This window comes from Delphinapterus leucas, chromosome 2, assembly GCF_059928025.1.
Source record: "Delphinapterus leucas isolate spDelLeu-1000000601 "Yukka" chromosome 2, BTC_Dleu_Yukka2, whole genome shotgun sequence".
Lineage (NCBI taxonomy): Eukaryota > Metazoa > Chordata > Mammalia > Artiodactyla > Monodontidae > Delphinapterus > Delphinapterus leucas.
The window spans coordinates 25614069-25629068 of record NC_143130.1 but is presented as its reverse complement, the minus strand read 5'-3'; the positions used below and the strand labels follow the sequence as shown (position 1 = coordinate 25629068).

The 15000-nt window shown below is 53.5% G+C and overlaps 1 protein-coding gene across 1 annotated transcript in view; it reads left to right on the top strand.

Moving 5' to 3' along the window:
* Positions 1-12291: 12291 nt before the first annotated feature.
* Positions 12292-15000, top strand: part of LOC111177927 (transcription activation suppressor family member 2) — a 104792-nt gene continuing 102083 nt past the window's right edge. Inside the window, exon 1 of the mRNA XM_089906567.1 lies at positions 12292-14094. The gene's annotated coding sequence lies outside the window, so the exon portion shown is untranslated. The remainder of the gene's footprint in view (positions 14095-15000) is intronic.

The following is a 15000-nucleotide window of genomic DNA, read 5'->3' as shown; positions in this document are numbered from 1 at the left end:
CCTGGACACGAGCGAAGTGAGGTGCGCCGGCCATTTCCTGCCTAAAGGGAGCACAGTGGAGAGGTCACAGGTCACCACAAACAGGCAGGCAGGGCCCTTCCCGGACTTAAACACCAATACCCAATTCCGGTTTGGCCATTGAGGTTCAGGCTGGTACCTGGAAGCCCGGCTCACGGTTTCCGCTGACTCATTTCCGCATCTTCCCTGGGGAGACTGAGGCCTGTAGGTGGTTTTCACCTCTTCCGTGACCACACCAAGTGGGGCTACAGTGTCACACAAAATGCTGGTTTCAAAGTGAGAAAGCAAGAGAGAGAGGTGTGCCCGGGTGAGTGATTCCATCCCAAAGGGCAGACTCGCTGATGGCTCCAGCCCAGCAGGCCCAGGACCGACGTGCAGAGGTGCCCCTCACCCTGGACCCCGCTCCTTCCCTTCCATAGACTAGATGTGTTCTCAGCAACCGTGCGTGGATGCAAGCCTGAGTCCAAGAGGAGAGCCTTCTAGAAGCACTGTTTCTCCTTTTTCAAAGAAGAAGCGGTTCTTTCAGAGAAGCCCCCTCCCCATCCCCAATTAGTTCTCAGGCACATCCCTCCTGCCAGGAGCAGCAGTCTCATGCCCAGAAGGAGACGGGGCTTTAACGCCCCACACGCACACAAGATCCCATCAGCTGCCCTCACCCAAGCTGCCCCTGGACGTTATTCTTTTTTTTTTTTATAAATTTATTTATTTACTTATTTATTTTTGGCTGTGTTGAGTCTTCATCGCTGCATGTGGGCTCGTTGCGGTGCGCGGGCTTCTTATTGCAGTGGCTTCTCTTGGTGTGGAGCATGGGCTCTAGGCGCGTGGGCTTCAGTAGTTGTGGCATGCGGGCTCAGTAGCTGTGACTTGCAGACTCTAGTGCAAAGGCTCGGTAGTTGTGGCACACGGGCTTAGGTGCTCCACGGCAATGTGGGATCTTCCCGGACCAGGTTTCAAACCCATGTGCCCTGCATTGGCAGGCGGATTCTTAACCACTGCACCACCAGGGAAGTCCTGGACGTTATTCTTTTCTTTCTTTTTTTTTTTTTTAACATCTTTATTGGAGTATAATTGCTTTACAATGGTGTGTTAGTTTCTGCTTTATAACAAAGTGAATCAGTTATACATATACATATGTTCCCATATCTCTTCCCGCTTGTTTGCGTCTCCCTCCCTCCCACCCTCCCTATCCCACCCCTCTAGGTGGTCCCAGACCACCGAGCTGATCTCCCTGTGCTATGCAGCTGCTTCCCACTAGCTATCTATTTTACGTTTGGTAGTGTATATATGTCCATGCCACTCTCTCACTTTGTCACAGCTTACCCTTCCCCTTCCCCATATCCTCAAGTCCATTCTCTAGTAGGTCTGTGTCTTTATTCCCGTCTTACCCCTAGGTTCTTCATGACCTTTTTTTTTTCTTAGATTCCATATATATGTGTTAGCATAAGGTATTTGTTTTTCTCTTTCTGACTTACTTCACTCTGTATGACAGACTCTAGGTCCATCCACCTCACTACAGATAACTCAATTTCATTTCTTTTTACGGCTGAGTAATATTCCATGGTATATATGTGCCACATCTTCTTTATCCATTCATCTGTTGATGGACACTTAGGTTGCTTCCATGTCCTGGCTATTGTAAATAGAGCTGCAATGAACATTCTCCAAAGGAGATATACAGGTTGCCAACAAACACATGAAAGAATGCTCAACATCATTAATCATTAGAGAAATGCAAATCAAAACTACAGTGAGATATCATCTCACACCGGTCAGAATGGCCATCATCAAAAAATCTAGAAACAATAAATTCTGGAGAGGGTGTGGAGAAAAGGGAACCCTCTCGCACTGTTGGTGGGAATGTAAATTGATACAGCCACAATGGGGAACAGTATGGAAGTTCCTTATAAAACTACAAAGAGAACTACCATATGGCCCAGCAATCCCACTACTGGGCATATACCCTGAGAAAACCATAATTCACAAAGAGTCATGGACCACAGTGTTCACTGGACGTTATTCTTGATGCGTTTTCTCAGCCTTATGCTGCTGTGGACACCAGGGGCCGCCCTCCCCCCCACCCCACATCCATTGTTTGCAGAGAACTGACACAGCCCAAGCTCCAGGTGATTTTTCTCATCACAGGTGTGGTTCAGGGAAGGATGCAAAAACTCAGTCCGCGCATTCAGGGTGAAATGCAGGGTTTGTTCTCTCTTTGGGGGAAGAGGCGCTCCCTCCCTCCTCCTGGAGGCGAACAGGAGAGCACATGCCCGGAGAGGTGTGGCAGCCAGGCCATCACCGTGAGGGAAGCCAGCCTGAGGACAAACCTGCCCCACGGAGGAGGCGGGACTCAGAGAAGCACAGACAAATCGACCTCTAGTCCTGATGAGACAGAATTCCCAGAGCGAATCCCCCAGGATCTGGCCCTACCTCTGGACGTTTTCGTCATGTAAGCTGACAGGTGCTCTGCTGTTAACATCAGGTGGATATGTATTTTCTTTACTTATTTTCTTTATTTATTTTGGCCACGCCGCATGGCTTGTGGGATCTTAGTTCCCCGGCCAGGGATTGAACCCGGGCCACCACTGTGAAAGCGCTGAGTCCTAACCACTGGGCCGCCAGGGAATTCCCATGATGTGGATTTTCTTGACCCATGAAGCACTCTGGTAAAACCATCTTTAGAAACCTTTGCTATTTGCATGCATCTGTTATTACACAGGAAGTAAACACGTCATGCTTGCTATAGAGGTCACTCCAAGGCAAATTCTAATCCCTCCCTTCCAGCCAGTTGCCCCACCAAGTCCCGCTGTCCAGGCATTCAGGAGCCATGGAGCAGGAACCCCTCAGACGTCCCACTGTGACATCCCGACTTGTCCCTACAACATGCTGAGGTTATAGATCCTTGAGCAGAACGGGCAACGTGATGAGCGAGAGATTCTAGGAGGATTGTCTGGTGACGTGGAGAAGCAGAAGAGCCAGCGGGAGGCAGCAGCAGTGATGGGGGCGGGGAAGGGAGAAGTTTGAGAGACACGTCCAAGGAGGAAGGGCCGATGCACCAGAGGGACCAGGGACCAGCAGGGACCTGCAGCTGTGCAGTGCCCAGCAGAGGAGGATGTGGTGGGGGTGGGGTCTGGGAAGATGAGCTTAGCGATTTGGCGACATGAACTGCGATGTCTGCAGGAGTGGTATCAGGAAGCACCTATTCTGGTCTTAGATCATTTACAATTTTGTTTCTGTTTTGCTTGGCGGGGTATGTGGGAGTTCGAGTGGTGAGTGAGAGGTTTATGGGAAAGAGAGCATGAGAAATCACTGCTCTGCTAAGAGAAGTAAAGACAGGGATGAAGGGAAACAATGCTTGTATTTCACTGTTAAAGCCTCATTGGCTGTGGGGCGAACATCACCAAGGCTGACATGCAGGAAATTCTGCTTGGTTCCTTAAAAGGTAAGTTCGGCTGAGAAGGTCCTTCCTTCTAGGAGATATCTTAGAATAAGTGGAGTAGATTCCCTCACACACACACAATGAGATAAACTCCTGTAAATCGGCGGACGTTTGCTGGGTATCTCGAGTCAGAAAGTATCCCATGAAAACAACAACATTTTACAATGAGGAAACAGCCCAGACAGATGAGCGGTGGTGCTGGACTGCAATCAGGCCTCCTGGTCCCTGCACAAGAGTCTGGGGTCCATCCAAGTCCTGCATCATTACCGCGTTCCCCCTTTCACTCTGAAAAGGGCCTAATTTGGACCATCCATTATCTGGTCCACTACCTATGGGGTGGAAGAGTCTGGATGCAGAGTCACCAAGTCCTTTTCTTGGTCGCCGTGAGAGCCTGGAGGGAGACTAGGATTGAGTAGAGGTGACTCTGGGTTTGAGAACCTGAGTTTTCTGCCTGCTGCCTGGTGGGCTCTGCATGGGGGCTGGAAAACGGGTCCCTCCTCTTCGGGATGTGCAGTACGAACTTCTCTCTTTGAATCTGTAGTCGGTGAGTCGCCTGAATGCCTGCCCATCCAGCTCTCTCCTCCGGCCAACCTCCTGGTTCACTTCTGAGCGATCTGGCCACCGAGGCGCTGTCGCTGCGGGGACCACGGCCCGCCGAGGGTGTCTGCGTCCCTCTGCACGGTCCACACGCCGCTCGTTTGTGTTCTGAGCTCTCACAGCACAAGTTCAGCGGCCGCAATCTCCCGAGTCCTCAAGAGTTTCGGGGAACTGGCCTGGGCCAGGGGTGTCTGCTCGTGGTCACTGCTGTCTGCGCCTCGGGACGCATGGCCGAGGAGGAGGGAAGAGGCGCTAGAAGGTTGGTGTGGTTGACAGTCACAGGGATGCGGCCACAGACAGGGGACAGAGTCCCGTTGAGGCCTCGCTGTTCTTCCGGGCCGCTGTGCGGTCTGCTCACCTGTCCTCACTTCCCCGCGGACTGGTGAGAGAAGGGCATGTAGCAAGGCAGGTGCATCCTTTCCAAAGAGCAGAAAGCCAGCGATTCCTCCCCAAATGGTCCATCAGGCCCAGAGCTGAAGGTCAAGCTCGACGTTCTGTACCAGGACCTCCTCCACTGCCTGTCTCTGAAGAGGCAGCAAGACCTTGCTACAGTCTGTCCCTCTTCTCACCATCTGAATGACACTAATCTCGGCGTCCATGCCATGTGCCGTCCCAGGCAGCCTCCCGACAGCAGGATGGGGCCCGGGTCTGCATTCGGAACCTGAGTTCTCCACACGTACCCCTGTGCCTGTGACCCCAGCCAGTGCAGACTGAGGGGTCTAACAGAAAATGGACAATCAACAATCTGACGGTGCTTCCTGCTAACATGCGTGGGAGTTATCAGAAGCTACCATGAAAGCTGGGTGTCAGGCCCCGTTCCAGCCACTGATCAATTCTGATTTTACTCCCAATGTACAGCTGAGGAAATGGAGGCCCAGAGATGTTAGTTCTTTTGGCCCAGGTCACACAGTTAGGCAGAGGCAGAGGTAAGATTTGAACGCAGGGACTTGGAACAGCAGTGATGCTCCACCGTTCACTGTACAGACACTACACCCTCTTAGACCTAAAGAGGCATCTCCCTGTGACCTCCAAGAAGCCATCTGCCTCCAATGGCTCTAATGTAGGTAGCAGGGCTGGGGGAATTTTAATGTCACCCCTTTGTCTTAGTGAGCTCGGCTGCTGTAACACAACACCACAAACTGGGCAGCTTATAAATAGCAAACGTTTATTTCTCACAGTTTTGGAGGCTGGAAGTCCGAGATCAAGGTGTGGCCAGGGTTTGTGTCTGCTGAGGACCCGTTTCCTGTTTCACAGACAGCTGTGTCCTCAGCTGGAGGAAGGGGCGAAGGAGCTCTCTGGGCTCCCTAATCCCATCATGACACTAATCCCATCATGGGGGCCTCCACCCTCATGACCTCATCACCTCCCAAATCCCCACCTCCTGACACCATCCCCTTGGGTTAGTGCTTCAGTGTATGAATTTGGTGGAGGACAAACATTTACTCTGCAGCACCCTTGCTCTCCTCCCTGGGGCCTTTTGGTTTGGGGACATAGAAACATTATTTGTGGGAAAACTCAAAATGGACAAGCTTTGGGGAAATGCTGGGGTACTGATGTGGGCATGGGAGGAAGCTCACATCCTGAGGGCAGGCACCATGCCTGCCTGCTCCCTGCTGTACCCGCGTACTCTGGTACTCTGTACTCTGGCCCAGGGCCTGGTGCAGAGTGGTGAGAGCTCACTGATCATTTCCTCCGTGAGTGACTGGTGATTTTTAACAGGTATAACCTATGTGACTGCCAAGCAGATCCACTGGAGTCTCTACGTCCTCAGGCTTTGTTTGCAGTCTCGCCAGCATCCCATTAATTGAAATGTTTGTGGACTTACATATTCTTCGGGTCTGCTCACTACGCAGGAGCCCCCAGGTGACCAGGGTCTTTATCCTGGTCACCTTAACAACACCAAAGAGAAGAATCATCATGGAAAATCTCCTCTCCACCTGGTCCTACCCTTCCAGAGGCCCCAGGCTCTGCTGGACCAACGAGCTGGAAGAACTGTGGGTAGGCAAGGCTTGTAGTGTCCGCTTGGTGCAGCCAGTCCATGCCCTTGGGTGCACACACCGCATGTGTGTATCTATGAGTACGTGTCCAATACCATTTCCTGGAAGGCCACAGCTATGCCATGAAGAATGAGTGACTCACTGCCCCACGGAAGTCCTCGCCATCTCACGGGCCTGTCTGGAGCTGCCCAGGTCTCATGGTGAAGGATGCTCAGCTCACTGCGAGCCGGCGCCCCGGACCCCGCCCTCAACCATCTGTTTGGCTTTTGGCCACTGAGAAGAAAAACCTGCTAACTCTCCAGGTAATACCCTCTCTCTTTAGCTTCTTAAGTAAATATTTCAGAAGGGGAATCAGTCAGGTCTCAGACAACAGCAGAAGTCTGAGAGAAAACGGGTCCCGTATCTTCCCATCCAGATCACCAATCCACCATCTCCTCTGCATTTCCCCCACCTCTGGCTCTGCAGATAACCTCTCTGTCCTTCTCCTCCTGGCATTTCCTGACTGTTACTCATCATTCACTCAACACTTTAGGAATCTACTACCGTGTTAGATTTTATGCTTGGCCCTGAGGATACAAGGATGGATCAGGCAGCATTCCTGCCCTGAAAGTAAAAACTGAGATCAGCCAGGACAAAAAGCTTGCTCTGAGTCGAGTGTTGGCAGGTGTTGTGAAGAGGAAAAGGAGAAGCTGAGTCCTGGACCACTTCTCCTTGCAGGTGAGCAGTTCAGAGAGGAAAGTCTTCACTGCTTTGGGTCATCCTTGGAAACCGGAAGGCAGGACTGGTATGGGTATCCACATTCCCACACAGTTCTGCTGTGTTAACAGTATGTGGTGGCTCTTTTTCCTAACCACGCACCCCTGGTCCCCCGGAAGTACTCTCTTCAGCATAGAATCGAAGACATGGCCTGTGTGTGGTTGGCCCCGCAAAACCAGACCCCCTAGAGATGGTGAAACCGGACCAGGATGGGACTGGAAAGATCTGACGCCTTTGCGCAGAAGCAGAAAGAACAAGGGGAGGTCTGGAGGCATCCTGAATCCAGTCTACCTTCGTCCTGACTCCTTTTTAAATTTCATGAGCCAAACCATCTCACGGGATGACCTGTACAGTTAGGAAGCAGGGAGAAGGCCTGTGTTCACAATCCCCTTGAACCCACTGGCCAGGATAGAATTTCCTCCCAAGCAGTTCAGGTCTGGGCCGTCAGAAGGATCTGTTTGCTTGTGTGTTTTGTTTGTTCGATGGGAGGGGGAGGTGGGGCAGCCTGGAAACAATCAAGGTGACAGTTGACCTTTCACCAGTTAAGGTCCTACGGTCCCAACACCCAACGTGTGAACAGGCGCTGGAGGGCCCAGTAAGCCAGACACATGCAGACCACCTCCCCACGGCCCCACTGATCAGGGAACAAATGCAGACAAACAGGCAATCTGTGACATCCTTGAAAAACATGTCTCCAGTCCCAGCAGAGAGATGGGGGGAGGCTGGGAGAGGCTTTAATCATTCACAGGCCCCCAACCAGGAAGGTGCCTCTTCAGTGTCCGTCCCCCCTACCCCCGAGACTGAACCTGAGATCCGTCCGGTTCTGTACTCCACCTCCCTCACCCCTGCAAGCAGGACGAACAAAAGAGGCATGAACACAAGGTTGAAAGCTCTCGTCCAAGTGGTTAGGACCACAGGGTTTGCTCCATGCTAGAGCTCCAGGTGGACCCCCGGCTCTGAGAGGCTTTGTAGCTGGAGGGGATGAACCCACAGCTCCAGCCAGTCGGGACCTGGGGTGGCATCCCTGGGGATGCTGGAGAGGGATGCTGGTCCAGTCTGTGCTGGGGTCATGAGGTGCCGGGCTCACCCAGCCCAATGAGCTGCATGGGGCAGGGAAGGTGTACGGAAACCTCGGTGGTCTCTAGGGGCATCACAGGCGAATTCATCAACCTCAAAGCTGCTCCTTGTGATTATGGGGCAGAGGGCAGTGCATCATGGTTCTGGGATCACTTTGTGGAAGTTTTTCAGGAAATCAAGGTCTGCCGGGAGCCAGGAATCTGGGTGTGTTTAGCCCCGCGCCCTGCCCTTGACAGTCATGGAATAGTCCTGAAATCCACATGCCCGACCCACCCTAAGCTCCCTGTTTTGGTTGGGTTTGTTTTGCCCTGTCTCATCACTAACCCTGTGGTTTTCGAATGCCTCCTCCCTGCCCCTGTTCCATGAGGTCCCTCTGTCCCCACAGGGGTCTGCTGCCAGGAGCCAGAATAAATAGTGGGAGCTGGAAAAGAGGAGGGTTGAAAGTCAGCGGCTCCCACGAGTCTCTCTGTAGGGTCTACACCCCACCCAACCTGCGTTTCATCTGCACACCACGGCTGGCTCCGGCACCACCCTGGCCCCAGCTGCTGGGACTCCTCGAGTTTCTTTAGGTTGGCAGCAAAGGGAACCGGATGCTGCTGCCCTGGAGGACGTCGTGTTCTTACATCTGCCTCAGACCACAGCCCTGTGACCACAGAGATGGAGAAATTGATTTCTTCCCTTTCCCCCAACCGTCCCCAATGTGACTACCTCTGCCCCGCAGACACCCTGGTTGCCTTGGATATGAGTTCTGCTTTCCCTTCATCCGTAGAGGATAAATGGCTGAGGTGTCACAGCTCGCAGATTTCACAGCCACAGCTCAGATGCAATCAATACCTTCCTATAACAACCCCACGCAAGATATGGGATCTTCGTTAAGTCAACAAATATTTTTCACAACTGACACTCAGATAGGAGCCTGATTAGCAATTGGTTTTCATTCTTCTTGGTTGTGGTATTTTAGCAATTTCCTTCTATCTTTCTTTTTTCCTTTTCCCCTTCCTTCCTTCCTTTCCTTGCTTCCTTCCTTCCTTCCTTCCTTTCTTTTATTTGTTAGCTCTAATATCCTTATTCTTCAAAGTATTTAGGTAAAGAGAGTTCCAAAAAGCCTTTGGTCATTTATTCTAGTGTCTTTCAATGACCACGGTCAGCAAGTTCTAACTTCAATCGTGTTGGCAGCTAAAATAAACAGGGCTGTTTTCTCTCAAAAACGAGAATGTCTACACTAAAAAGCCTTAGTTAGGTTCCTGTATGAGCCATTCTGTGTTGACGTGGAAGACTCGCATGATTAGCCCGAAGTTTCAGGAAGACGTCGCATCAAAGGAGGGCTGAAAAAACACAATCTCAGGAGGTGAAGCCTGACTCTAAGAGGCTGTCATACACCCAGGGCTCGAGTGAAGCTCATGAAATGACAGTAATTTATTGAACAATTACTCTAGGCCAGTCCTGTGCTGAGCAAGTTTATTCGTTATATTATTTAATCCTCCCAACCGCCCTCTGAAAGAAATATTGTTATTTCCATATTCCAGTCAATGCCTTCAGAGTCCATGTTCTCCCCAAGGTCAGCCACTCACAGGCAGAGCCTGGTCCAGGCGGGGCTGTCCGGCTCTGAGGCTTGGGCTCTAACTGCCGGGACCCTGGGGGTCTGGGTCTTCTTCCCTTGTTCTTTTTTTTTTTTTAATTTCTTTATTTTTATTTATTTTTGGCTGCGTTGGGTCTTCCTTGCTGCTTGCGGGCTTTCTCTAGTTGCGGCGAGCAGGGGCTACTCTTCGTTGCGGTGCGCAAGCTTCTCATTGTGGTGGCTTCCCTTGTTGCGGAGCATGGGCTCTAGGCACACAGGCTTCAGTAGTTGTGGCATGCAGGCTCAGTAGTTGTGGCTTGCAGGCTCTAGAGTGCAGGCTCAGTAGCTGTGGCTCACGGGCTTAGTTGCTCTGCAGCATGTGGGATCTTCCCGGACCAGGGCTCGAACCCATGTCACCTGCATTGGCAGGCGGATTCTTAAACACTGCGCCACCAGGGAAGCCCATTCCCTTGTTCTCATTCTTGGCAACTAGCGACAAATTACTTTTCTTCGGTGGCTTCAGTCTCCTTACTTTGCAATGGCATTATTGGCATTATTGTCAACCATTCACTAAAGAACATCAATGGACAGCTCCTGGCACTGCTCTAAGGGCTGTGAACGGGAATTGCAGCTATACAGCCCCCAGGGTTGTTATGGAGATTATATTATGGGATGGTGTCTAGAGATCACTTAGCACAGAGCTGGCACACAGCTGGTACCTGACAGACAAGGGCTGGCTCATAATGATGGCACATCACAAAGCCTTCCCAGAGTGCCCAGGGCCACCAAACTTCTCTTCTTCTGAGCTGACTCTGCTCCCACTGCCACACGGCCACCTGCTGATAAGGTCTCGCTCTGGCTCATGTATCCTCCAGTGTCTAGCAAAGTGCTAATGGCATAGAAGAGGCTCAGAAACATCATTTAGCTGATGCCCCAAATGCTCTCTACCCAGGCACACAAGCATCTCCATCCACACCACTGGTGTGATTGCTCATTTCATGTGTCACATTGGCTGAGCTAAGCGATGCCCAGTAAACATGATTTCCAGGTGTGGCTATGAGGGTATTTCTGGAAGAGATTAGCATTTGAATTGGTGGATTGAGGAAAGACCACCTTCGCCCACACAGGTGGGCACCATCCAGTCCATCAAGGGCCCAAATAGAACAAAAAGATGGAGGAAGGGGGGAGTTTGCTCGCTCTGAGCTGAGACATCCATCCCTTGGACATCGACCATTATTCCTGGTTCTTGGGCCTTCGAACTTGGACTGAATCACCCCCCACCCCCAGCTCGCTTGGGTCTCCAGCTGGTAGATGGCAGACGGTGGGGCTTCTCAGCCTCCATAATCACATGAGCCAATTTCTATCACAAATCTCCTCTGTATGTCTATATATCCGATTGATTCTGTTCCTCTAGAGAACCCTGAGCAGAGTGGCTGGCCACTCTTACCAAAGCAAATAGACAATCAACTCCCTTGGTACAGAATGAAACAGTTCTCCTTGAATAACTGTTTTTGTTACAGTCATTTTTGTCCTGAGAGATTTCAAGTGCTTTTAAGGGCCCTTGAAGCTTGAGGAAACTTCTGTCGAATCAGCTGTGAGGGGAGTTTTCTGGTCCCTCCGCTGTCAGTGAGGGAACGCCAGGTTCAGGCCTCTTTGGGAGAGTCGGCAGGTGGAGTCTTCTTTGAACTCAGGCCGGGGCAGAGACCCCTGACCCCGGGTTCCCCCAGAGGCCCTGGGGGAGGGGCAATGAGATCATGTCTGCAGAGGTCCCCAGCCACTTGGAAGGCGATACCGCTGTAATTTCTTGGAAAATCCTTCTCCTTCCCATGGTTTCTGCTCACACCAGCTCAGTTTTCCTCACCTAACCGCCGCTCACAGCAGCCTCCTGCTCTTGCCAGATTTCCATCTGCTTGCCCTCCCGGCCTCTCCTCTGGGCTCTCCCCTCAAGGCCAGGTGCCCATCTGTCCACAGGAGCCTGAGTTTAAAATCCTGTGGTCTCCACCAGCCATTTAATCTTCTGGACCACTCTAACAAAGGGTGTTTGGGGGTTGGGGCAACACGTTTCGTTTTGTTGTTTCATTTTTATGCATTCTCTCACTCTGGGTACAGGAGTCTGGGGAAGGAGGAATCCGGGGAGTAGGTTTTCGTGGTAGGAGATGCTCACCTGTTGGAAGCACAGTCATATACGTTTGAGGGGGTGCTCTGCCAGTCCGCAGCTTGTGTGTGATGACCCCACCCCCAATGGGCTCCTTCTCAGTGCCTGGGGTAGAGTTGGGCGGGGAGGCTATGTCCCTCCATAAACAACTCCACACAGGACACCTCGGATCTGGTTTCTGGTTCCGCTTCTTGTGTTGATTTTCTTGGGGGTGGATGGAAAACCCCTCTCCATCCTGAGTTTTGACCCTCTTATCTTAGGGATGGCTGTCGCCATCCAGCATCCACAATTTTCCGTGAGATCATGGGATGCTTAAGTGGAGACAGAGACGTGAAGGAGTTTACGGGTCAGACGGATGTGTGAGCCATGAGTGTGAGGAAGGGTACAGGTGCCACTGGGGAGGGGTGTCCAGGGAGACCCTAGAGCTGATTTCTCCACATGGGATGGAGCAGGTGGCAGGTGGGCAGGGCCTTGAATAGCACTCCGAGGAGAGTGGGCCTTGCCCTGAGGACCAAGTGTTCTTAGCAGGTGTGGGCGGAGCTTAGCAAGACCAGAGCCAGAAGATTCTGCCAACTCATCCCTCGGGCTGGGGCAGCAGGGCACCTCTCGGACACACATAGTGAGTAGAAGGCCCAGTGGAACGCAGTGACTCCAAGTCCTAAAGGAGCCTTGAGATCTCTGGACAGACTCAAGCCAGAGGAAATTTTCTGAAAGCGGCAAGCGTTGTGTGCTTCAGAGCAAGCTCCCTGCCCCACCGCTGGTTAGTCACTTTGCACACATCACCTCTTCATCCAAAACCTGGAGGGTAGGGCTCCTCCAGCTCTGAAAGGAGATGCTAGGAGCTCTAAAAGCAGGGGAGGCTCTGGCTGACGCTTCCACACTGGAAGGTGGGACAGGGTGGTGATTACAAGTGTGGGTTCCCAGGTTGTACATTTCAAACTTCCACTATGTCATGTCCACTATACCATAATAAAGTCGGAAAACAAAGAGCGGGGGTTCTGGGCTACAACGCCCAGGCTGGAGTCTCACCTCCACCACCAGTAGGTGTGTGACATTGTGCACGTTCCTTAAGTCCTCTGGGCATCCGCTCTTCTTTAGCAAACTAGGGATCATGGTGATATCTACCCCACAGACGTAGTCTGAGGATGTCATGGGATAATTCGTGTGAACACTTGGACTGCACCTGACACATTAGAAGACTTCCATAAAATGAGCCTTTATGAGGACTGTTTCTCCAGCATTTTGTTTTGAAACCATCCTGGGAAGACTGAATAATAAGGAGTCTTTTGGGATTCTTGGATGTAGGAACTACGAGGCTCCCCATGTTCCTAGTGAGGAAACTGAACCTCAGAAGGTTAAATACCGTGCAGCATCGCACTGCTGAAAAAGGGGCAAAGCGCAGTTGGGAGGCTGTCCCCACCTCTCATCACCCAGCCTGGCCGGGAGGAGGGACACGCCAGCCTGAGCTTCACAGAGCGTCTAGTTCAGAGGCACAAAGCTGTCTGGCTTCCCTGGTGGCGCAGAGGTTAAGAATCCGCCTGCCAATGCAGGGGACACGGGTTCAATCCGTGGTCCGGGAAGATCCCACATGCCGCGGAGCAACTAAGCCCGTGTGCCACAACTACTGAGTCTGCGCTCTAGAGCCCGCGAGCCACAACTACTGAAGCCCATGCGCCTAGAGCCCGTGCCCTGCAACAAGGGAAGCCACCACAATGAGAAGCCCGTGCACCGCAACGAAGAGTAGCCTCTGCTCGCCGCAACTAGAGAAATCTCGAGCGCAGCAACGAAGACCCAACGCAGACAAAAAAAAAAATGTGGGCTGTCGTGTCCTGGAGGGCATCTCCCAGACAGGGCTTGGGGTTGGGGGGTAAGTGCAGGATCAGAGGAGGCGGTGGTGGAGGCAGGACCCCAGCCGGCCACATCAACCACACAGGCCTGCACTGCTCCACGGGTCGAGGGAGGCACCCTCATCTCCTCTTCCAAGCAGGAAAGACACCTGACCCGAGGCGGCCGAGCTCTCCATACCAGGTAATGGGTCCCAGCTGCAGCCGCTGGCCCGCCAGCCCAGGCTCAGGCCCCGGCTCCCTGTGGTTCTGCAGCCTGGCCGAGCTGTAACTCAGAGCCTGGGTCTCTTCAGCCCAACGTCTGGAACCGCCCGCCTGCGGGTCTACAGAGAGCAGAGTAGGTGCTCAGGACTCACTGAACGCTGAGACGACGCATGCGCGGTGCGTGGGCGCGTGCATGAGCGCCTGGCGTTGTCGGTGACGCCCGCCCCGTGGCCGGGCTCCCGCCGTTAGCCGCGCGGTGCTGAGAAGAGGGGCCTGCGGGGCGGAAGGACCTGGCCCCTGGAACCTCACGGAGCACAGCAGCAACAGCAGCAGCAGGCTGACCCCCCGGAGCCGTCTTCCGAGTGACCGCTCGCGCTTCCCTTGCGCGCCCCACGCCCGGACTCAGAGGCCCCGAGGCCCCACGCAGGGCTGGCTGCTGCCTCCGGGAAGAGGTGAGTAGAGAAGGGAGGTGAGGGGCCGGGGGCTTGGGGCTGTGCCCCCTCCCAGGGAGGGACGAAGGGGCTGAACTGCACAGGCCTGGGGCAGGAACGCTTGGAAGAGTTAACAGGAAACCCACCAGCCAGACTCTCCTCTCTGCTCCCCAAGAGGATGGGGGTCGCTGGGGGGCCGAGGAGGGGGCGCGATGAGAGAGCAGGTCTGACCACAACCCGCTTCTTCCAGACGCCCATTTCCGAGGCGGGGCGGGGGGGGGTGACCCCCCCCGAGGCAAAGCCCTCAGCCCAGATGCGGGAGCCTTGTCACTTGGCTGTTTTATGTGGTTTGGAAGTGAATCGGGTTCTGGGTTTTGAGGCCAAGATACCTTTTTTTTTTTTTAACTCCCCCCCCTTTCCTCTTTGGTGAGCTTGTTATGACTGGTTTTGGAGCCTGGCTTACGGAGCGGGGAGAGTGTGCAGGCTGTGTGGGTGTCGGGGCCCTGACAGGGGGAGGCAGCCCGGAGGGGCCCTGCGGAGGCCCGGCACCCCTGCAGGGGGCGGGGGCTGCCTCCCCAAGGGCAGGAGGAGGGGCGGTGGCGTCGTCCCACCTGGCCGGGGTTGGGGTTTAGGAGGTGGGGAGGTAGTACCCTCAGGTGCGGGTACTTTGCGTCTGTGAGTTAGATTGTTCTCTGGTGCAGACATCATTTATCCGCTCAACTGTTTCTCCTGTGCGGGGGCAATCGAGGCCCACCAGGACGAGAGACGCTTCAGGCGTGCCCTCGGCCAGCCCCAGGAGGCGGCTGGTGGTGGCCCAGCTGCCCTGGGCAGGCGCGGGGGGCTGAGCGCCAGGGGTTTCAGGGGCGCCCGGCGTGCACTGCCACCAGCATTCCACAGTGACCGCAGCCCCGGAGAGGCTGAGGACGC